Genomic DNA, 25,077 nt, shown 5'->3' with positions numbered 1-25,077 from the left:
CGATAAGTTATTCATTGAAATTCCACTTGATCTTTCATCTACTTATTTCAAAAATAAAGTGGATGAGTTTGTTCACTTTTCATCTACCCTTCCATTTGATTCACTTGATTATGAGGATGCCAATGAAACCATTGATTTTTCTGATCATGGCAGTGATGATCGATTTACTGCCATATTTAATCATGGTCATGACTCTATTGTAGTTGATCTCTATCTACCTGATGATGAAGTTGAAACACCCAAGACTATCGAGGCACTTCAGCCTGAGCTAATGGTTATGTTAGGTCCTCTCTCTCTTGGCATTAGTCTCACTTTTAATGAGAAAACTGTTCAATCACCCAAGACTCCTCGTCAGTCATCTATATGCATTGAAGATCCATCTCACACACAAATCATACTTCCTCCAATTGAATTACATGATCCTATCACTCATGCATTGGAGGAACCTTACATTGCAAGCACATGTGCACAATGCAAGTTATCTTTGCTTCTTTCATTTGCTTGCGTGTCACAGTCAAGAGTGTTCTTATGCTTCAAAATCGAACGTAGTGTCACACAACTTCATGATAAGTCCACAGACTTCTTGTCATGTACTTGTACTCACTTATGTCCTGTGGGCACTTTGAAAAACGAAGTGTGGTTGCCTTCATTGTTCTATCTTTCTTGCTTCCTGGTTCACACAACTGGGTTGCTCGTGGACCAAGCCTTCACCAACATTGGTCAACCAATGCACTAGTTTCAGCATTGGAAATTTCACTTCATGTGACCAGGCCCATGCACTGCTAGCTTAGGAGTAGGAGTAATGTTTACTTTCAGTTACTTTGCTTGCATGCTTGTTTTCTTACTTGCTTTGTTTGTCTATTTCTTTGCTTGCTTGTTTGCTTACTCACTTTTCTTTCTATTTTTATTCTACTCTTGCTTTGTAACTTTTTTTGTTTGTTAGTTCACTTATTTCGTTTGTAGGTTAGTTTCACATGAAACCATGTATGACTCTTGAAACGAGATGGGTAAAGTACAAGAGGGCTTGTACATCTATCAATACCTGGTTATCTACCATCTTTCCTTTGTATGAAGAACTTGTTACTTTTAGTCCATGATACATCGAAGGAAAATACGTACTGTTTGAAGTGAACCTTGATGAAAACACACCACTTGCATGCTAACTAGTGTCGCCTACTCTAGTCAGTTTTTTTTGGGTTAACCCTTGTCAGCTCAGTCAAGTTGAGTAAGGTGAGGGGGAAACCCTTAAAAAACATGTCAGAGATATAATAAACTACTTCTATACTAGAACAACCTCTTCTTCTCTCAGTAAGTCAGGATCCCTCTTTTACCTCTGAAATGAATAAGTGCTATGCACAGTTGAGAAAAATGAAAAAATGAGAAAATGAAAAGTAAGAAAAAATAAAAATGAAAAATGAATACGACAAAAGAAGAGAAAGGCTTCCCGTGCAGAGAGGTGATGCAAGTAACTCTGTCGAGGTACTGACTAGGCTCACTGGTAGCAGAACCATGCTTGTGTTGCTATGTGACTCTGCCAGGGTACTATTCAGGCCTTCTGGCAGTAGAGCAACACCAGAGATGAAACTAAGACTCTGATGACTATACTTCTTGTGCACCAATAAACCCCTCAACCCCAATCGAAACAACTGTGTTTCCTTGTCTTGGAATGTGTGTCAATCGACAAAGAGCTTGGCAGATGTTACATCTTACAATCAAGCTAGTATGAAACCAAGCTGAACTGAGAATTGAACAATACTTATGGAGGTGTTAGACTTTCTTTTCACAAACAAGGTCCATTCAGAGAGCTAGAGTTCTACCAGTGTGTCACCAAGTGTTGTAGCGCCTACAACCACCATCTAAAAATTTGCCTTAGCTTCGTTTTGGAGCCTCCCTACCAACCTTTCACAACATCTTGTCTTGCTTCGTCAAGTACACAAGCTTTAATTTTTTTCTTGCATAAAGGCACCTTGTTGATCACATCTTGATGCATTCCCCTCATAGGCCATTCATCCGGACTTTGTCTAGCCATAGGCTGAGCAGCTCCCCAAAGAAATTATGCAATTCTGGAGGGAAACCAATCTTCCCTCCAAAAATTGCACAATCCTATCTAGCATTCTGTTGGGCTCCATAATTGTGCAATTCCGCTAGTCAACCCTCACAGTGAACATTGCACAATTTTCCCCAGCAGGGCTTCTCAGCCCATAATTTGTGCAAATCTGGGCAACAGTCAGCTGCTCTACCCATAAATTACACAAATCTCCTGTGAAACCAACCCAGCTCCCAATGAGAAATGTGCATTTCCTTTAAGCAGTTGAGCAGCTTCATGCATGAGCAGTTGGGTTGACTAGTTCCACCCAGGACGAAGGAAACTTGACTTGCATGCATGTCTTGATTTTTCGTAGAATAGTAGAAGGCAACATGCAAAAGGAATCCCATGATTTAGGGAGCTATTTTTAGCAGTTGGAGTTTACCTTTAAATTTGTGTCAGAAACTTTCCTCCAAGTGTCGCTTTTTCCTAGATTTGTTGCATGTGCGTCATGAGCTCAAAAATTATTTATTTGACGTATTAGAGCGCATTCTTTAACATTGATCTTGGAGCTCTGACATCCCACAACACATCCATGACCCTTCGACACATCCAGCTCAACTATTCATGGGTAAATGGCCTCAACTGGTCTTTTTCAACATTTCTGTCTCTTTTTGTGTTTTCACTTGTGTGAGTGCTATTTGCTTGATTTCTTTGAACACTTGCTGTCATTTACATGTATACTATCTTTTCCTAGCACTGTTTTAGTTTTCGTTGTTATTTCTCTGCCGTTGCATGCATGAACTGTTTTGCATGAACGATCGTCGATTCAGTGGCTTACTTCAACCACATGCATGTTGATCTGTTTACTGAATATTTTATTCGAGTTTGCATGCACTGTTAATCACTTCTTCTTTCACTTAGTGTCACCATGCATTTTCTTTCATATTTTCTTTCAGTTTCCTGTCAGCGAGTCTGGCCAACGATGGACTCTGCCTTCACCGAGACATCATTCCGCAATTTGGGGAAGGAAGGCTCTATCTTCCTCTCTAGAAATGCACATTTCTACCCAGGCACTATCATCCAGGTCATTTTTACATATTTCTGAGGGACAGTGACTACTAGCCTAAAAAATTACGCAATGCAGTCCCTGAGCCTGCAGTCACTCCCAGCCAGAATTGCACATTGCGCAATCCCAACAGCTAGTAGTGAGTCTTGATTGCACATTGTGCAAATCTAGAAGCTATTCTGGATTATTCATTGCACAAATATAGTGGCCAATCTTGCCTCCCAAACAACCTAGACTTCCTTTTGCAAATTTTTGTTAGCCAGCCACACAACCTCCTAGAAGAAATTTCGCAATCTTGCCTATCAGTTCCCTAGGTATGTGTTGTGACATTCCCTAAATTTGCCTTGGTTTTCATTGATAGATTTCTTGGCATGCATGTTGCTTTGTCTCTAGATATTTCAGGTGTTTTCCCACCTCTTAATAGTATAGGATCAATGGCCTCCAAGAGAGCAGGATCATAGGACATTGACAGAAATGCATCTCGACTAGCAGTTGAGTGAGTGTCCTCTAGTCTACCTATCTATGAAGATACCAAGCTATTTCTAGACAAGGACATGAAACTAAAGTGGCAATAAGTCAATGAAGCATTTGCAGGCACTTTTGAGGAAGACCTCAAAGATCGTAAATGAATTTGTACTGGATTGCATGTAGATATCCCACATTCCCATGCATGGACATGATACACTAGATCATCTCTCAATCTGATCTCAAGACAATGACCTTGAGTAGTATCAGTGGGATAAATTTTGCAACCCTCTGGGCACGAGACTATAATGAGATGTATCAGATGTCAGAGCCCACGACTATCATGAAGAATCCCTTCATCTTACCCAACAATAGTACTAACTCGAGAGACATTCTGAAGAACTGGGTAAAGGAGCCGACACAATTCAGGTTGACACCCAACCAGATCTAGAAGATGAAGATACTGTGGAAGGCGTATCAATACTTGGTCATATTTGCTTTTCGACTGTATGGCCAAGAAAGCATGGAAACCTTCCCACATAGTTGGGTGATTGCACTACACCAACTGGCTAGAGAAGGAAAACCGTGTAACTAGTCTAGCATGTTGGATCATCAGCTAAGGAACAAGTAACGAAGGATCGATAGTCACCCAGAGGCATGCATGAAGAGATTTACATGTCCACCTACATCTTAGATGAAATCTGTGCTCGTCAGGAGTTCCCGGGCTTGGAGTGGGCATGGTCACTGGTGAACACTGTTATGGACACATATTTCAAGTCGTTATCAAAATGAAACTTCAAAGGAGTAATCACACAGTTGTTCGATCATTTTTGTCACCCGAGTTTACAAGATGATATTCGAACAGGATCCACCCTGCATGTCAAAGGAAGCAATGGAGGCACTCTTAGACATTGCTGATTGGTATACCTCACTATCCAGCACCTTCATCCGAATTTTTACCACAGAGAAGCCTCCACATGTTCTACTGAACTTTTCCTTGGACATACTTGTCATGCAGGAAGTAGCTTATTACGTCTTGACAGGATTGAGAACTAGACTGCACTCGAAGAAGAAGGCACCTTGGCCCACTCTTCCATTCCGGATTGGGTTATATGAGATCTAGAGTATCAAGCAAGAAGATGTCGAAGTAGAACATATGAAGAAGTATCCATTCAACCTCTGAAGTTACAATCTGTATGACCCACATTGTATTGTGAAGGATCACTACACTAGAGTTCAGGTCAACTCGATCCATGAGGCATTTCATTAGGTTGAGGAGGACCCATGGAGATATTGTTATAGTTTCTCCAGACCCAATGAATAGGCTGGCTTCGCTATGGAGTGGTTAGCAAAGCAACATGAAGCAGCATCTCGGAGAGCACCAGCACTAGCACCAACAACAACAGTAGAAGTAGAAGCAAGAATACCAGTGCGCGCAAGGGCAAGAGGAAGATTATCGATCACATGGAGGAGGAGCAAAGCTGCAAGTTTCGAGTAGATCCATTGGTAGAGAAAGAAACTATGGCTATAGAGGTAAAGAGGCACCAACATGACATGCGAATCACTCAAATGCAAAGGAATAAGAGAATAATGGAAGAAGCAGAGAAGGAGTTGCATGAGCTGAGGGAGCAACTCTGAAAGGAACAAGAGCTACGCAAAAAGGAGAGGGAAGCGCAACAACAACAGATATAGTAGGGGGAGAAACATGTGCAAAAAAATGAAATAATGCCCATATAGGTAGTGGACTTATTATATCAGCTAGCATCAAGTAGACAGAGTGAACCATCGTAGGAGCAAGACTTCGCTCATGAGATAGAACAAGCACTTCAACAGTTGGATGCAGCCATGGAGCAACAAGAGTTGAAACAGGACACGGACCTCATGCCTTATCACCAAGAGGTCAACTTATCTGCTTCACCACATCCAGATGATGAGTAAGTCTCGAGTGACCAAGGAGGCTTTGAGATCCTTGGTTATTAGCTAGAAGGAGAGATGCACAACATCTCATTCGACGAATCTCAACATAGAGTTGTGCAGTTTCATAGAGTGTCAACTCCGGAGGATTATACATCTCCTATGAAAGTTGAGGAACGAGTGATCATGCCTGATGTGCCCAAACATCCAACAACCATGGCCGAAGCAACCAAAGTGTATGCCAAAGCCACTAGCTCAAGTTTTCGCTTTATGATAGTTGAGAATGAGCGAATGGTGAAGGAACTAGAGATGACCAAGAAAGGAGGATACTTGGTGACAACATCCACCTGAGTTGAACTAAAGAAGGCAATACTAGATGAATTATTGTCCCTTAACACAATTATTCAAGTGTTGCACTCCAAGTTTGGAACCGTGTATAAGGCAGTCGCCCATCTCAACGAATGGCAGCAACGATGTGCAAGAAGAGCACATATCTTGAAGAACTTGCATGCTAATATTGATGAAAGGAAAACATGGATGATGAAATAAAAGGGAGCCCCACTTCAATTGCATAAGATGATGAGGGCCAATGCGGTCGAGTTGAAAGCATGTATCTGGATTTAGATCTGGAACTATGAAGAGCTCCCACAGCTCATCACTAGCATACAGGATTCCCATGCATGAGTATTCAAGAGTATGGATGTTGTGGTGCACAAACATGTGATCCTGTCTATTGGCACTCTCACCCACGCGAAGACAAAGAAACATGTCTGACTAGAGCTTGACTCGTGCTTCGACGAGTTGATGCAGATTGCCACTAGACTAGACTTACCCATCAGTGCAGACATCATGCACAAGTATGTTGCTGGTTAGACTGCATTGAAGACAATGATGTGCATGCTTTCAAACAAGTTGGATAGAGTAGCCTGAGCAGTGTACCCAGATGCTATGAAGGCAAGAGTCAGGTTTCAGATAGATGTCACCGTGGAACACACAAAAACCATCGAGGACTACCGATCTTGGCACTAGTATGTTATTGTTGATCAGCATGAGGATGTTGAGGAGTTGGACTTCCATGGCTATCTAAGTCAGAGTGATGTCTAGTTTGGATTGCTCAAGCCATTTTGTTTCACATGGGTACATGTGCATTGCAATGTAAATTCATGTCAAGTGTAAGTCAAGTTGTGATAATTGGATGTAACAGTCATAGAGTAGGTGAAGATTCATGAGGGTAGTTGAACTCTCACAAAGGGGAATGTCAAGGGTCACCCCACCCTTTGCTATAAATAGTCCCTCATAACTCATTGTAAAGGCTTTTTCTCAGCCAACATTCTGATAAGACTATCTTGGAGAGAGCTTGGACAGTATTGTAATGAGCCTTGGCTTCTTCACTGTGTATAGCTAGTACATCTCTTTGTAGGAGCAGGTGGATGTGGCTGTAACGTTCCACTATTGGAACTAGTTGTTGGACATGGATGTATTTTGTGACTGGAACTTACACTTACTTATATAATAAGAGCCAAGACATTTGACGCATATGTCATCTTGTATTGTATTGTATTGTATTGTATTGTATTTGGTTTACTCTAAATGATATATATATTGGTTTTCTTATGCATGCATGTATAGAATATTCTAAATAAGTGTGTATGAATCTTTATGAAATGTGTTGTTGGTTTAACCATCACTTTGGATTTCTTGCTAACTTTCCTTCCATGTTGTGATGTATCTTTTGTCATGTTTTCCCTTCCAATCTGAGTGATATCACAGGTTTCCAAGGGGTGCACTCATCTCAACCCCCATGTGTTAGAACCTCTCATGCACCTTCCTTGACTCACTACAGTTGTCACACCCTTGCTACCAATAGAGTTATCTTACTTGCCTATGTGGGAAATGGTGGTCAAGGAATTACCATACGATCCACTACTAGGACTCCTACACCAAATGGTTTGAGGTCTAATTGGGACTTCTTACTGGGGAGATCCCCTGACATGTTGGCGAGTCTAGCACTGTCAACAACTCTTTATCCATTTAAACAAGTTTTTTTTCAACACTAATAGCATGGTTATATTTAGATATTTTATGTATAAAAATAAATTAAACAATATGTAATCCATGTAATCCAGGAGTTTTCTCAAAATTACTTTTAATTTTAGTCAAAATTTGCACCTTTCACTTGAGCAAGGGTGACAGAAGGATGTGTCGTCTTGGCTATACCATTTGGAAAAATTGAAGAGAAAATGAGGATATCATTTTATGAGATAAATATAATATTAAAAATATTATTATATCAAAATTTAAAGAGAAAATGTTGGGTAAAAAGTTAGAGGGGAAAATAAAACTAAGATATTAGATGTAGGTGATGAAATCTAATATAAAAAATAAAAATATCTCTTTCTTTTGACAAATATGAAAAAGGAAATAAAGATTGTTAAAATAAGAAAAAATGTTCATGAATTTCATATTAACTAGTACAACCACATTAAAAATATTAATGTGGTTGATATAGTGGAAGGATTTATAAATATAACAAAAAAAAACTATTGCAACACGAAGAATGTCTTACCAATGTACACATTTACCTGATTAACCATGTATAAAAAGGTTATGGGTCAAATATAACTTGAGAAAAAAAAGGAATTACCCATATTATTGTAAAATGGGTCATTTTTCTAAATAAAATTTTCTTATATATTAATTTCCCTATCTAATTAGAATATGAACTTATTAGAATTGGAATAATTTCAAATCCCTCAGAAATTACTTCCCTAGGATGGATGAAAACTCAACCTCCAAATCACCTCCACTAAGTCATGCCACAACCAAGTTGACATCAATTCCAACCAACAAACCAACCAATTGAACACATCATCACCCATCATCATCAGATTAACATAAGCATATGACAAGCAGCACCAAGACCATGTTTACATCAATTCCAACACTACAATGCCAAGGAAATATCCATGAAGAAATTATCCATCTCAGAACCCACACCTCTAATGATTGTTGGACATTTTCAGACTTTGAGATCATAGAGGAAGTAGCCAATTAGCTTCCTGGCCCTAGTCATACCAAGGGAATATGAACCAGTATCTGAATTCTATCAACCTCTATTGGAAGTTGAAAACTATTTTGCGAAGAGTCCTGAAAGAGAAACATGAAGATTAAAATGGCATAATTTCTTCCTTGAATGAGATAAAGAGGGTGAAGTGTCATCAATGCTCTTGTTTGGCTAGCTTGGATGCTAGAATAGCTCATCTGGAAAAGTTACCATATTCTATATGAACTCAAGCCTTTTACTCCTACTAGTACTAATGCATAGGATCCTACTCTAGTGTCCTCATTAGATATTATTGATCACTTTTCATGACTTTCTTTAGTTTTTTTTTTCTTCTGATACTCATTCTTTGTTAGCTCTAATTGATTACTAGAATAAACACTTTATTTTCACTCATTTTATTACATTATCTATTAATAGATTTAGTTTCCCTCATGATAGATTGAGATTTATAATGGTATGAACTGTGCTCATGTGAGCATAGTATTCAAAATTGACCTGGTGAAACTGCTAATAGGTCAAACTGCATGGTTCATTAGCCTTAATGACCAAACTGACCAACAAACTTGGTTCATGCCCTTGCAAACCTAGGTTTGGCATCAAATGGGTTATAAAATGACCGGTTTGGCCATAAATCGACTGGTTCATTAGAAACAGAACTGTATAACCCACATGCAATGGTTTTGGGCATGTGTTAGTGGTTTTGATGAAAATTGGGGGTTGTTTCCCTAAAAAAAAGAACCCCTCCAAGCCTTTAAAAGCATGCCTCCACTCTCATTTTCCTCACACATCTCATTTAGAGTTTTTGTGAGCATCATTCTGAGCCTGGATAATGCTGATTTTTTGCTCGAGTAGTGGAACAACATTGAGTTTATGTTACGTTTGTCATCTTAGAGCTACCTTGGATATGGCTAGTGGAGGTGGCATCTTTTAGAGGAGGTTAAGGTAGCTAGTTTCACTTGAAAAAATCTATATTTCCTTTCTTTCCATGTTTTTTTGTGTTCTTTAAAGTTTTACATTTAATCTTGTTTGTAGGCTAGATATATCCTGTATTTTTTTTCAAAATTTATTTTAGGCTTTCCATTTTACTTATTTGCAATTTTTTTTTATAATTTTCATAGTTATTTCCTTTGCAAATTTCAAATCTTTCATTAGCCACCATGCCTCCAAAATCCAAGAACATTGCATGGGCTCATTGTGATATGATTGATGGGAAAATGATATGTAAACATTTCCAAAAATATATTGGATGAGGGGGTTTTTACATGTTGAAACAAAACTTGACTGAGATAAGTGGCCAAGTAAGGCCATGTAGAGCACCAAATGAAGTTATAGGGCATATTGGAGAAGAATACTTTGAGAAGTTTGAGTCTGAACCAATTAAGAAGTTTGGGACTCAATGATTTGAGAAGTTTGAAACTCAAACAATTGAGAAGTTTGAAACTCAAACAATTGAGAAGTTTGACCCTGAGCTAGATTCTCTTTATGTAGCTCTTGTTGATGATCCCATGTCTAGTAATTATGATGAGTTTGATCATGATGAGGAGTGAATCAATGTCACGTTTACCAATTTATGTAGACTTGTAGTAGGCCAATGGCCTCATAGCTCGTAGAATTGTTTTTTGACTGTAGAGGGCATTTAAAACCTCATTGATTATGTATTTGGTTGCTGATATGCATCGCATTCGATGCCATTTTGATATATTCACTTTTATATGGTACATGGATGAGAAAAATTTGCATATATTGTCTATATAGGTTTGGAATCATGGTTTTAATTCTTAAAAATTTCATTAAAAAATAATTATTTCATGTATCTTTTAAAATCAGTTCATTGAGATTTGACTAGTTAGATTTTCCGAGTTCTAGTTCAAAAATTGGTTTGATCACCAATTTCGATTTTAGATACTATAGATAGATATCTAGAATGATGTAATATGACATTTTGAGATAATGAAAAAGAACTTAAAAAAAAAAAATTATATATATATATATATATATATATATATATATATATATATATATATATATATATATATATATATTCTAATTTTTTTTAAAGTGTAAATATTTTCTCAAATTTTATACTAAGAAAAAATCATATTTTAAGAGATTTTTTCTATTTTTATATTTAACAAATTTAATAGTAAAATAAATTTATATAAATATTATAAATATAATTTATTTATAATTAAATTTATATATATATATATATATATATATATATATATATATATATATATATATATAGATATAGATATATAGATTACAATTTCATCAAAACCATTTATTACCGCTTTCACATTTATTCACATTTAAATGTTGTATTAAGTTGAAAGTAAAAACAATATTAATGAATAAATTTAAGTAGTTAATGATAGATTAATATTTTAATTAAGATAAAATATAAAATAAAATTATATATATATATAGAGGTTGCAGTATAGTAGAATAAAGAGAATATTTAAAAATGTTTTGTAAAATATAATATGGGAGATACTTTTTATTTTTTTAATTAATTTTTTTTCATTGAAAGGATGATTATGACTAGATATTTTATCTATAAGAAGGGAAACAATATGTAAGGTTTTTTCATTAAAAGTATGATTATGACTTGATATTTTATAAAAAAAAAAAATAATTAAACAATATGTAATCATAAATGTTTCTTTAAATTAATTTTAACTTTATCCAAAATATACACCTTTTTCTTAAGCTGGGATGACACAAGGTTTCCCAATCTTGGTTACACCATTAGGAAATTCTAGAGATTATTTTGCAAAAATAGAGATAATATTAAAAATATTATTATATCAAAATCTAAGGAGAAGCTGCCGATAACAAAAACTTCAAGGGAAAAATAAAATTAACATATTATATGGAGGTGATGAACCCTAACAAAATAAAAATAAAAATAAATCTCTTTGTTTTGACAATTGTGAAGAATAAAATAAAGATTGTTAAAATATGAACAAATTTTCATGAGCTTCCTAGTGAAATTGATTATATGTCAATTCCCAAAATACCATGGGACTAAAGAATTTGTCTGGCTAAGATAGTTGAAGATGAAAATAACTTCCTCTTAGATTGTTTATCTTATATTAACATTAGATCTAATTCTAAAATATTTGTTATACAATAAATATTCTTAACATTTTAAGTTAGTAAAACTATAATGAACTTCAAATAAATTTTTTAATGTTTTTTGGAATGAAAATAAAACATTAACTAATTTGCAGTAATCTGTACTTTCTTAAAATTAAATAGATCACACTATTCTTAGTAGATGTTAATATCATTATTATTATAACTATTACAACCACATTAAAAATATTAATGTGGTTGATATAGTTGAAGGCTTCATTTGTATAAAAATATAACAAAAAAAATATTGCAACAAAAATATTATTCTTAACTATTGTTACATTTTTTTTGTCAGTCAAAGAAACTTCATTATATTATCGTAGCATCAAATTCAACAAATAACATCATCACCAAAACATCAAAATACATCACTACTGTGTCACAAGGCTTTGTTGCAGTCTTGAGAGCTGACACAGGCCTTGTTGTGAATAGTATGAACCCTGGAAAGAAGCCAAGACAACTCGTACCACTGGCTATTGCCGATACAAAAGGAGAAAACAAACATTTCTCAGGAATACATTTTAAGGAGGGGGGTTTGGGGGAAATGTGGGAGGAGCAACAAAGAACGTATCCCACTCATGCCTATGATAGTCTATGTGCTCCACCTAGGTCTCCAAGGCACAAAGGTGGTCATTTGTGTGTTGGAACTGCTACCTAAGGCCTTCTATGGAGTTCAGGATCATATTCTGCATATGTTTGAGGTAATTAATATAAGCTACCAGTTCATTCATATCACCATACCTCTGCTCTCTCAGAGTTTCCATGTTAAGCTCGATGTTGTTCAGCTAGGCCACAATGGACTCTAGGGTGTCTGGAGCCTCAACGTGGCTCGGGGAGCGGCCTGGAGACATGGCAACGTTTGCATCAGAATTACAACTCTTGGTCGACTCTGAGTTTAAGCTAGTCTCTCCCTAGTGCAGACGTTCATCCATACGATGGATGACACCTCCTCTTCGGGCATGTCCTCTTTGTCTAGGCATGCAACCAACACCACCACCACCATCGCATTGCCACAGGGAGGATACTACCTGTTTTGTGAAACCCACCACAAAAGTTGAATTTGAACTAAACACAATAACACTTCACTTACCGTTCTTGAGCCAGGGAACCCTACGCAATGAATTCTAGCACCGCAACCATAATCTGCCAGAGAGTAGGGAGGTGCGTCGTTGTTCCCAGAATTGGGTAATACCCTCTAGCAAAGGTACCAAAACATATGCTCCTCACCACGCTGAATCTCTGGAGGATCTGCCACGAACAATAGATATATCCAGACTGTGAATGGCATGACGTTTGCTCCCCACCCACACTCTCCAATTGCGGAACGATACCACTTATCACACTAGCTAGAAAATTCCTGCCCCGGATCCCATGGCCAAATTGTATGTAAGTAATGGCAGAAGTTTCCTCAGAAACGTAATTTTATTAATCAGAAAAAAATAATTACATGTTTGATTTTGCAAGAGTTTACACTCGAACAACCAAACACTCTTGCAATGAGCTATTTATAAGCCCAATGTCCTAACTACCTCTAATTATGGATCACTTATTAAATAACAAGTGCCCATTTAAAAATAAATGCTATTCAAAACAACTAGCTAACTAATCTCCTAAAATAGAGCCTAAGATATGACACATTTGGAGATTCATATCTTGTTACAATAATATACTAATTCTAAATGTCTCCATTAAATAATTAAACATTCTAGAATAATAATTATTAATTTAATATCTTAAATTAATAATTATTTTATTCCAACTTTATAACCTATGATAATATTTTATTTTTGGATCATCTAACATTCCTCCCTATGATCCAAAGATACATTACAACAGATACCAAGTTCATCCCTAAACTCAGTAAATTTGATTCTTCCAAGTGGTTTCGTGAAAATGTCAGAGATCTGATCTTCGGAAGGACAATAAATAGGTTTGAGGACATCTTTGGAAATGAGAGACCTGATATGATGATACTTGGTGTTCACATGCTTTGTCTTTGAATGAAAAACTAGGTTCTTGGAAAGTTTGATGGCTGACTGGCTATCAATTAATAATGATGTAGCTTCTGCCTGAGAAATGCCCAAGTCCTGCAAAATTTTGTGCAACCAAACAATTTCACATGCTGCTTCCCATGCTGAAATGTACTCTACTTCTGCTAAAGAAGTGGCCACTGTAGCTTGTTTCTTACAACTCCAAGATACTACTACTAACCCCATGTTCATTAAATAACTTGATGTTGATGCTCAATCATCAATACTTCCAACAAAATTAGCATCAGAATATCCACCAAGTACAGATTTTTTTAGTCTTTGTGTAAAGAAGACCAAAATCTTTTGTTCCTTAGATATATTGAAGAACTCTTTTGGCTGCATTCTAGTGGCTGTCTCATGGTTCCTCCATAAAACCTGAAAGAATACTGACTGCATAAGATAGATCAAGGTGAGTATTTGTCAAATAAATCAAGCTGCCAATTAACTGTCTGTAAGTCATACTGTCCACCTTTGCCACCCCTTCAAATTTTGAAAGTTTCAAGTTTTGCTCCATGGGGGTGAGAATGGGCTTGCAATCTTGCATGCCAAATTGCTGAAGAATCTTTGTTGCATACTTACTCTGAGAAATGAAAATATGATGTGGATGTTGGAAGAGTTCAACTCCAAGATAGTAGTGAAATAATCTCAAATTTGTCATCTTAAAACCTACATGTAACTCCTTTTTCACCTGTGCAATATGATCATCATGGTTGCCAATAATGATCAAATCATCTACATACATAACAAGAATTACTAGAGATTTTCCCTGTTGCCACACATACAAAGTATCATCAGATTCACTTCATTAAAAACCAACTTTCTTAAGGTATTCATCCATCTTTGCATATCGAGCTTGGGGAGCTTGTTTTAATCCATATAAAGCCTTGATCAATTTGCAGACTTTATGTTCTTGCCCTTCAATTTCAAAACCTGGCGGTTGTGTCACATACACTTCTTCCTGTAAATCCCCATTGAGAAAAGCACTTTTCACATCCATTTGATGAACTTTCCATCCGTTCTAAGTGGCCAATGCAAGTGTTAATCAGATGGTGTTCCATTTAGCTGTAGGAGCAAATGTTTCCTCATAATCAATGCCTTCCTGCTATGCAAATCCTTTTGCGACAAGTTGTGCTTTATACTTTTCAAGTTCTCCCTTTTGATTATACTGAACTCTGTAAACCCATTTGCATCCTATGGGTTTAACATTTTGTGGACAATCAACAAGTTTCCAAGTGTTGTTATCAATTACTACTTGATATTATTCAACCATAGCATGTTTCCATTCTTTATGTTTTACTGCTTCTTTGTATGTGGAAGGTTCAGTAAAATCATTTTCTAACAAGGAAAAATTGCCTTCACTTCTATGTGCCCTTCTGGTGCCCATTTTATTATGCTCATCAGGCTTTACATCTTTCAAAAGTTGAACTACCCATTTTAGTAGTTGGTGCTCACTTGTTTGCGATTCTAAAAAGTCTCCATCATTGTAAAGAGGATTAATATAAACTGATGTTCTTCGTTTAGGTGAAGAGTCTGGAGAATCACTGTCAGAAGAACTACTATTGCTTGGAGATGTGGATGAACTGCTAGAAGACCTAGATGATGTTGTTGAAGTAGATGGACTGGATGACTCATCTTCAGAGGAAGGAAAATCAAGTTCATACCAATTTGGTGAAGTTGGTTGACTTTACATTCTTCCTTTTCTTTTACTGCCCTTAGTTTCTAACTTTTTGTTAGGCCCTTATACTACTAGTGTAACCCCTTATTTTTATTAGTACAACCCACTTATTATATTGATGTACCCATGTAGTGCCCATATTGTTACTATTGTGCCCCATAGAAGCCCACTATTGTTATTATTATGCCCTTACATTATTAATGTTATGTCGGCTCTGATTATGTTATGACCCCTTAGACTCCTATATATAGAAAGGAGGTCTTTTCATTTGCATCATCCAAGAATTTTTCATTTATGTAATGTAAAGGAGGTTTCCCCCTCGAAGAGGCTGAATTCTAAGGCGTTGATCTATCTTTTCTTGAGCTGGTTTCATAACATTTGGTATCAGAGCTTTGGATTCTAGGGTTTCGCTGCTCCAAACAGGTCATCGTGGAATTTTAGCTATAACTTGTTTTCTGAGAAGTTTCAGAAGTTTAAAAAAAAACCCATTTGAGAAGAAATCGCGCTAAACCTCGGGTACAAATTTCAGAGCCTTTCGTGCTATATTTCCGGAGATATGATCTGAGGAGGTTGGTCCTTTTGCAGACTCCTGAATTACATTCCAAACAGGTGACCTGGGGAAAATCGTCATAACTTTCTTTCTGAGAATTGGATTGAGATTTCGCAAGAAGGTACAGAAAGAGGACTGACTGTAGCTTTCTTGTATATATTTTTTAGAGTCAAAGGTCGAAACAGTGACACGTGGCACTTCATACAAGTTCGCTCTACTGAACTAGTCTACAATCAGGTCACTGCGGGAGATTGTGCATAACTCTTTCTTGGAGAATCCAATTTGGATCAGACTAGTGGAATTGGAAAGAGGACACAAAAGGCTACCACAATTCACAATTTCAGAACTGGATGATTCGAAATTATAGAGATACATCAGATTCAATATCAAGCTTCTACAAAGTGAAAAAAGGTGTGTAGTTTTTTTTTAATTTTTGCGTAAGCTTGGTTTGAAGGAATTCAAAGAGCATAGTAAAACATTATTATCGGTAATTGATTCCCCTAGGAAAGAAAATGCAAACACCTAGTAAGAAACCTAAAATCTTTAGCATGACTTATGAAGAAGAGGAGGAAATGCAACATGATATAGCAAAATTACAAGACCAAGTGCAACAAGTGTCACTTGCACAAAAAGGAATAGAATCTAAGATGGATGGTTTAAAGAAAGATGTAGAAGCTAAGATGGATGGTTTAAAGAAAGGCGTAGAAGCTAAGATGGATGATTTGAAGATAGATTTGAAGACATACATGGAAGAATTGAAGAAGTTGCTACAAGAAAGGGTCACTAATGGTGAAAGGGTAGTAAAGGAAACTCATGATGAGAACAAAAGAAATGTTAATCATGATTCCATAGACTCTAATGTTGGAATGAATACCCACCACATTCCAAAAATCGATATGAGGAAGTTTGATGGCAAGGATCCTGCAACATGGATATTATAGATGGAGCAATTCTTCGATCTCAATAATGTGCAAAACACACAAAAGGTACGTATGGCAACTTTATATTTGGAACCAAATCAGTTTGTATGGTATCAATGGCTTTGCTCTCATAAACAATTTATCACTTGGGCAATTTTTACGGAAGAATTGATAGCACATTATGAGGATACAAAAAATAACACTTTTTTTAGCCAATTGATAAGTCCCAAATAAAAGGGTTCAATAATGGAGCACATTGAGGAGTTCCAAAAATTGAACATAAGGGTAAAAGATATTCCAGAGGAGCATATGATTGATGTGTTCATAGGGTCTTTAAAGGATAATATCCAACATGATGTTCGCCTTTGGGAACCTGATTCATTAGAGAAGGCATTCATGTTAGCAAGAAAATGGAAAGAAAAATTATGGCAACCAGGATGCATTCCCCTCACAACTATAAAGATGGAAGTGCTATTTCTCCTAGCCTTCCACAACCTACAAGGGTTACACCACAACAATTGGAAGAAAAAAGAGAAAAGGGGCTTTGTTACAATTGTGATAGCAAATGCACTAAAGGTCATAAGTGTGCTGAGAAGAAATTATTTTACATAGAATATGAAGAGGAGGAAGAAAAGGATCAAGAAACATCAAAAGAAGAGGATATACACCAGGACCCCACCCCAGAGAAAGAAGAAATGAATCAGACCATATCTTGTAAAGCATTGGCAAGAATTACCACTCCTCAAACTCTCAAGATAGAAGGACATATCAAGAAGAAAAAGGTGCAAGAAGTGAAAGATCACATCGAGAAAGAAGAAATGAATGCAACCATATCTTGTAATTCAGTGGTCGAAATTACCACTCCTCAAACTATCAAGATAGAAGGACATATCAAGAAGAAAAATGTTCAAGAAGTGAAAGATCACATCGAGCATCAAGAAATGAATCTGACCATATCTTGTAAAGGATTGGAAGAAATTGCCACTCCTCAAACTCTAGAGATAGAAGGACATATCAAGAAGAAAAAGGTTCAAGCAGTGAAAGATCACATCGAGCATCAACAACAAGTTCTCCAACTTTTAAAGGATAATGCCACTTCGGTGCAAAATCAAACGAAACAACAGGTAGATCAACTTCGTAGTGAAAAAGGTTTTGATGTAGGTGATTGGGTATTTTTACTGCTACATCTCAAGCAAGTTATTTATGAGAAGGAAATGTTGCCAATACATGCACTTAAAAAATGGCGACCTTACCGAATGGGAAGACTCTTCAAGGATGAGGATGTGGAAGCATTGTTTTGTGCTATTTCTATTATCCAACCAGATTGGATAAACGAAGCAAGGGATGAATGGAAAAAGGATGAAGAAGTATGGCCACTTATTCAAAAGTTGCAAAAGATCCCAATTCAAACAATATTAACAGAAATTGAAAAGGAAGGAAAAATCATATTGGAACCTGGAGCAGTCACAGAAACAAGAACCCGACAGTTACGAAATAGATCAATTTCAGAGTATCTCATCAAGTGGAAGAACTTACCCGCTGAAGATTCCACATGGGAGGACAAGAATTTTATACAGAAGCATCAAGAACTACTCAAGCGTTGAGGACAACACTTTTTGAAGGAGAGAGGCATGTTAGGCCCTTATACTACTAGTGTAACCCCTTATTGTTATTAGTACAACCCACTTATTATATTGATGTACACATGTAGTGCCCATATTGTTACTATTGTGCCCCATAGAAGCCCACTATTGTTATTATTATGCCCTTACATTATTAATGTTATGTCGGCTCTGATTATGTTATGACCCCTTAGGCTCCTATATATAGAAAGGAGGTCTTTTCATTTGTATCATCCAAGAATTGTTCATTTATGTAATGTAAAGGAGGTTTCCCCCTCGAAGAGGCTGAATTCTAAGGCATTGATCTATCTTTTCTTGAGCTGGTTTCATAACACTTTTGAAGAAGACTTTTGATTTCTTCAGCACTTTTACTCTCTGTTTCATCAAAAATGACATCGCTGCTCACAATGAATTTTCCATTGGTCAAAAGATGATACCCTTTCATCTCATCAGAATAGACAATCATTATGCATTTCAAACTTCTTGAGTCAAGCTTAGTTTGTTTTTCTTTTAGAACTAAGGCATAACATATTGATCCAAAAACTCGAAGATGTTTAACTCGAGGTTCAAAACCAAACCAAACTTCATAAGATGTGACTCCGCTTAAAGAAGTAGTTGGAGATCTGCTTCTTAAGTAGACAGTTGTATGTATTGCTTCTACCCAATATGTTGGACTTAACCTCTTGAAAGTTAACATGGATCTCGCCATTCCTAACAAGGTGCGATTCATTCTTTCGACTACTCCATTTTGCTGTGGAGTGTAAACATTAGTAAGATGTCTTATTATGCCATTTTCACTGCAATAATTTTTGAATCCATTTGAAGTGAATTCTCCCCCATATCTGTAATGAGAGTACCTATCTTTTCTTTGACTTCATTTTCAACAAGTTGGCAAAAAATTTTAAATTTCTCAAATGCTTCTGACTTGTTCTTCAAGAAGTATACCCAAGTCATTATGCTAAAATCATCAATGAATAGTAAGAAATATTTGCAACCACCAAAGGAAGTTTGTAGTGGTCCACAAACATCACTATGAACTAGTTGTAGCCGCTTATTTGCACACCTTGAACTTGTTGGAAAAATTTCTTGACTTTGTTTGCCATAAATGCAAGCTTCACATTTTGCATTTTTCTTTTTGAAATTTGGCAGTCCCTTAACCATCCCTTGTTTCTGCAATTGAGAAAGACTCTCAAAATGTAAATTTCCATATCTTACATGCCATAGTCTTATAGGTGAAATACCTGTAGTTACTGCCCCTACAAAATCAAAATGCCTTGGAATAACTGTCCCTTTCATCCGTAATAGTTTTCCATCTTCATAACCTGTCATTACAGTTTTCAAGCTCTGTTTGACTGAATTAATCTTGACTAAACAATCTTCCATAATCACTTGATGTCTTGCTTGTCGAATCGTGACTAAAGAGAGAAATTTTTTCTTAAAAGTTGGTACATACCATACATTGGAAATCATTTTTTCTCCAATGCCAGCGAGAAAAACTTTAATTGCTCCTTTTCCATAAGGAATATGTTATGTATCGTCTGCAAGAAAAATGGAATTAAGTTGGCAATCTTGAAAATTCCAAAAAAAATCACGTCGACAAGTAATGTGTTGAGTTTCCCTTGAATCCAAGATCCACACATCTTCATAATCACTTCTAAGATGGGATGAAAGTTGTAATGCTGGCGAGGAAGTAAAAACATATTCTAATTTATCATCATCTTGATCATTTGCAAATTGCACTGAGTGCTGTTGAAACTCGGGAATTTTATTAAGAGAAGTTCGACAATATTCAGCATAATGGCCAACTTTGTTATATCTTTGACACACAATTTGACTTAAGTCTCTTCCTCTTCCTAAAGATTGCCCTCTGCCTCTGCTTTGACTTCTATTTTGAGATTGTCCTCTACCTTGATTATTATTTCCTTGTCCTTGAAAACTGCCTCTTCCTTGGTTGTTTCCTCTACCTTGAAAATTACTCCTTCCTGAACTGTTGCCTTTGTTAAAGTTGTTTCCTCTACCTTGGCTTCGACCTCGACTTTGTACATTATGTGCTGCTTGATTCTGATTGAAATTCCCTCTACCCTATCTCGAGAATTGTCTGTTGATGATTTACTAGTGCTGGACTCTATGAAAAAAACATCTTCACCAATTTTCTTCTTCTTCCCAAAGGTTTTATCATGTTGGGTCAACATTTCACAGAGCTTATCAAACTTTAGTTTCTCTAATTTCCCAGTTAATTGTAGAGTCTCCAAAAAATGTGTGTAGGAAGAAGGAAGTCTAGAAATTACAATTGTGACCATAAAGCTATCATCTATTGCTGGAAAACCAACATTAGTGATTTCCTGCCTAATATTCTTAAGTCTTGAGATATATTCAAGAAAATCACCTCCTTCAGTCAATTTTTGTTGTAATAATTTTAATTGTAGATCATCTTTCTTTGATTCAGGCTGAGTATCAAAGAGGTCTTTAAAAGTTTTCAAAGCAAACCATGCATCTGTAGCATTTTCTATATGGACATACATTTCATCATTGACTGAAGATTTAATAAGAGCTAAGGATTTGGCATTCCTAACTTCCCATTTTGCTAGTGCAGTTGCATCTGTGGGTTTATTTGGCTTAATATCACCATCACATATACCCTGCCATAATTCATTATAAATGAGAGTGATTTCAATGAGGCATTGCCATGTTTTATAGGATTTTGCTCCTTCAAGTTTGTCAGAATCAGAAAACAAGTTAATCAACTTTGACATTGTAGTGTTGAAGCTTCACACCAAGAATCAGAACAAAATGTGAAGATGGGCAACACAACATGCAACACACCACACAAAAACACGATCTATCAGGGCTTGGCCTTGACCCTCGTATAGTCGTTGAAACTGGAGAAAAATGACTAAGCTCTGCACTTGGCTCTAGCAATTTGTCAAAAATTACAAGGTAACTTTCAAAATTTGATTTTTACAACGATGCTCTTGCAAAACTTGGTAAAAAAGTTACCCCCCCTCAAAGAAAAATTACATTGAGTTACAATGTCACATGTATCCCTCCAAATAAAAAATTACAAATAAAATCTTGTTATCACTCCAAAGATTTAAGAATGTCCTTATTACTCCACAAACAATAAATTCCCAAATTAAAAAAATCACCATATCTCTCCAAAATAAAATATTCCTTATTTCTTCTTCCAAAACCCATGATTTTTCATTGAAATTAAACACACTGCAGATAAATTCAATCTAATAGAACTAGTTGTTTTCAGCCACAAATGTGACGTTAAACCTTGTTTGTTGACACTGGCTATTGGCTGGAGTAGATGGTGGTTTGTCCTGAATGCGAAGACTGGCAAGCTTGGCCAAGAAGTCCATGGTAAATTTCAAGAAAATTTGCTTCCCATTCATTGCCCAGAACCCAGTTGCAGTGAGAGTTTGATTCCTCAAATATGTGAAGCGATCCTTTCAAAGCTTACCATTAAGAAGTGGAAATTGACATTGATGGATGTGGAGAATCCCATTTTGCAGAGGTGTACTGAAAGATACAACAACAGTTAGCCTTGCCAAAGTGAACAGTGATTATAAGGATCTAGACATTGCTATTGTGAAGGCCACAAATCATGTTGAGTGGCCAGCAAAAGAAAAGCATATCTGAATTATTTTTGCTGTAACATTGGCTGCAAGTCCTCAGGCAGATGTGGAATATTTCATCCATGCTCTTGCAAGACGTCTTGCGAAGACTCACAACTGGGTGGTTGCATTAAAAACTATAATTTTTATCCATCAAGCTTTGAGAGAGGTTGAATCGACGTTTCGATTCAAAGGAAATTTCCCTGCACCACGCAAAAAACAAGAAATCTGCTAATATGACTGAGGAGTAGGACAATGCAATCACCATCAATTCAATTTGAAACCCTGAAATAATAGTTCCTGCATTCTGAGAGTCCCTAAAAGTGGGGTTACACGTTGAAAATGATCTCAATAGAGGCAACATATATTCCTTCTACCATGGTACCAAGAAAGGGCAAGCATCCACTGCAAATAATCGATGATCTAAAATCCTCAGGCGGTTCATTTCGTCAGGATTTGTTGGCCCAAGGAGGACAGGTTGGTGATGTCGGTGGGGGATGCTAGATTTACCAACACAATTAAAGCACAAAAAACATTAAACTACGAGAATTCCGTCTACCAAAGGAATATCGACACTAAATTAATTTCAACAATTACTACTGCTGCTTGTTATGGAATACTTAAATTTTGTGGAGGAAAATTCGCTAGAAAGAAAAATATCTGTTCAATTCTCTTTATTTCATTTCCACAATCTCTTTGAGTGCTATCTTTAAATGTAGAAAGAAGAAAATGACCTTAGGTTTAATTGGGGCATCTGCAATTGCTGCTTTAGTGTGCACGGTGGTAGCAGTAATTCTTACAATTGATTTTCAGATTTAAAAAAACATCTAAAATCACTAAAATAATAAAATTTCTTTTCTTTTGAACATAAAATTGGACAAATTCATACCAATCATTTGCTGATCAATTTAATGGAGTTTTCCAAAAACTTGTAGAGCTAGAATCAACTTCTCACATCCAGTGTAATGAGAAAAAAATAATTACATATTTGATTTTGCAAGAGTTTACACCCGAACAACCAAACACTCTTGCAATGAGCTATTTATAAGCTCAATGTCCTAACTACCTCTAATTAGGATCACTTGTTAAATAACAAGTGTCAATTTACAATAAATGCTATTCAAGACAACTAGCTAACTAATTTCCTAAAATAGAGCCTAAGATACGACACGTTTGGAGAGTCATATCTTGTTACAACAATATACTAACTCTAAATGTCTCCATTAAATAATTTTTATTTTTTTTTTCTTGGTAAAAACTAATTCTATTAAGAAAAATATGGTACAATATGACATTACACCCAAGAGGAGCAAGAGAACGGGCAGCCGGAAAGGAAAGACGATCCACCTCGGCCCCTGAGAGAAACTAGGAAGAGAACATTGCTAAACAAGAAGTAACAAGAGGAACAGAGAAACAGGCGCAGAAACAGAGGATTCTACCCAACGTGGGTAGGATCAACTATTCGGCATTTTTTCCATTTCTTTTTACCAACTTTGACCCAATCAAGATGACTCTGCTGAACTGGCATGATTTGCAAACTAAGCTGTGCTGACGGAGAGGACTCCTTGTCTGAATCCGAGGGAGAGGACTCATGAGTTCTTTTCTGTGAGTTTGGAGGGACCGAAGAATCCTCACAACCAGTCGAAGGCAGATCCTGAGCCTGCTTTGTTTCCATTCCTTCTGCATCCCCTGCCTCTTCATCTGAGCTGGAATCCAAATCATCCATAGGAGGAGGATAATGAGGCTTCCAACTTTTGGATTTCGTCTTAGGATTGGCTTTCTTCTTCTGGGCAGGCCGTGAGGGACAAGAGTTCTGAAGGTGCCCTGTGTTATGGCAATTTCGGCATCGAAAGGCTGTGTTCTCGTAGTCTAGGGACTGGGTCCAATGGAAGTCTCCAATTTTGAGATTAATCTGATCCGGTAGACCTTTGCTCATGTCTATTTCTGCACAAATTCTGGCGAAGGTGTATATGCCTTTTTCCCCCCTAGAGGTGTCTATTGTTAGAAAGCGGCCTAGAGAGTCACCGATTCCTTGGAATACTGCAAAGTGCCATAGATGCGCCGGGAGGTTAGGAAGTCTGACCCAGATGGGAAGCTTTGTGATGATCACTGAAGAAGGATCGAAATCTAGGAACCAAGGGGTGAGGAATAGTCCTGCTGAGCCCCAAAACCATGGGCCTTCAGTTAATGCTTTTTGGTAATCTTCGCTGAAAGCAAAAACTACAATGAAGAAGCCCTTTGAGCAAAGAAGAACCTTGCAGTTGTTGGTCCAGTGTGAGTGGATCCATTGGTAGAGATCTGCTGTGCGAGGCCATAGTCCATTGAACCTGCAAATAATGCCATGCTCTGCATATTTTTGGATTTGATCATCCAGCGAAGGATGCGTTATTTCAATGGAGGGGGTTTCCTCCAGCTTGTCCACCAAGAATGGTTTAGGAGTCTGAGCTGGTGGAGCAGCTTTCTTGGGCTTCTGAGCATGGACTGCATCCTTGTAAGAAAAAGCCGTAGCTGAAGATGACTGTCCCACAGCTCCCCCTCTCAAACGGAGGGTAAGAATGATGGAGGCATTTCTTCTAATGCTGTAAAAAGAAAGGGGATACAGATCCTCAAGATGTTTACCTTCGCAGAGGAGTCGTTGAGAAGCGGAGGGAATCCCCAACCTAAATTCCAGAGATTGCTTGAGGTTCTGCACTAGATCTGAAGCACTTACCCATTGTAGCAGAGTTTTTCCAGAAAGGAGCATGATCTGGATCTGGAACGAGGCTGAGAGATCCGACTGCTGCTTTCCATCGCTTATCTTCTCCATAGAAAAGCGGGCTGTCTCGATTTCTTGCTCTGGAGCTGCTAAGTTGGCATAGGCCGGGAGCATACTGGGGTATGTCTTCGTGACTGGCTTCCTTCCAGCTGCCTGCATTTGGATAAAGATTTTCATTGCCTCTGCAACTTGCCCATTCTGTGCAGATCCTGAAATCACTGCCTCC

This window comes from Pinus tabuliformis, chromosome 6 (genome assembly GCF_031772625.1).
Source record: "Pinus tabuliformis cultivar Carrire ecotype Pingquan chromosome 6, CPIR1, whole genome shotgun sequence".
Classification (NCBI taxonomy): domain Eukaryota; kingdom Viridiplantae; phylum Streptophyta; class Pinopsida; order Pinales; family Pinaceae; genus Pinus; species Pinus tabuliformis.
This window is presented reverse-complemented; position numbering follows the sequence as displayed.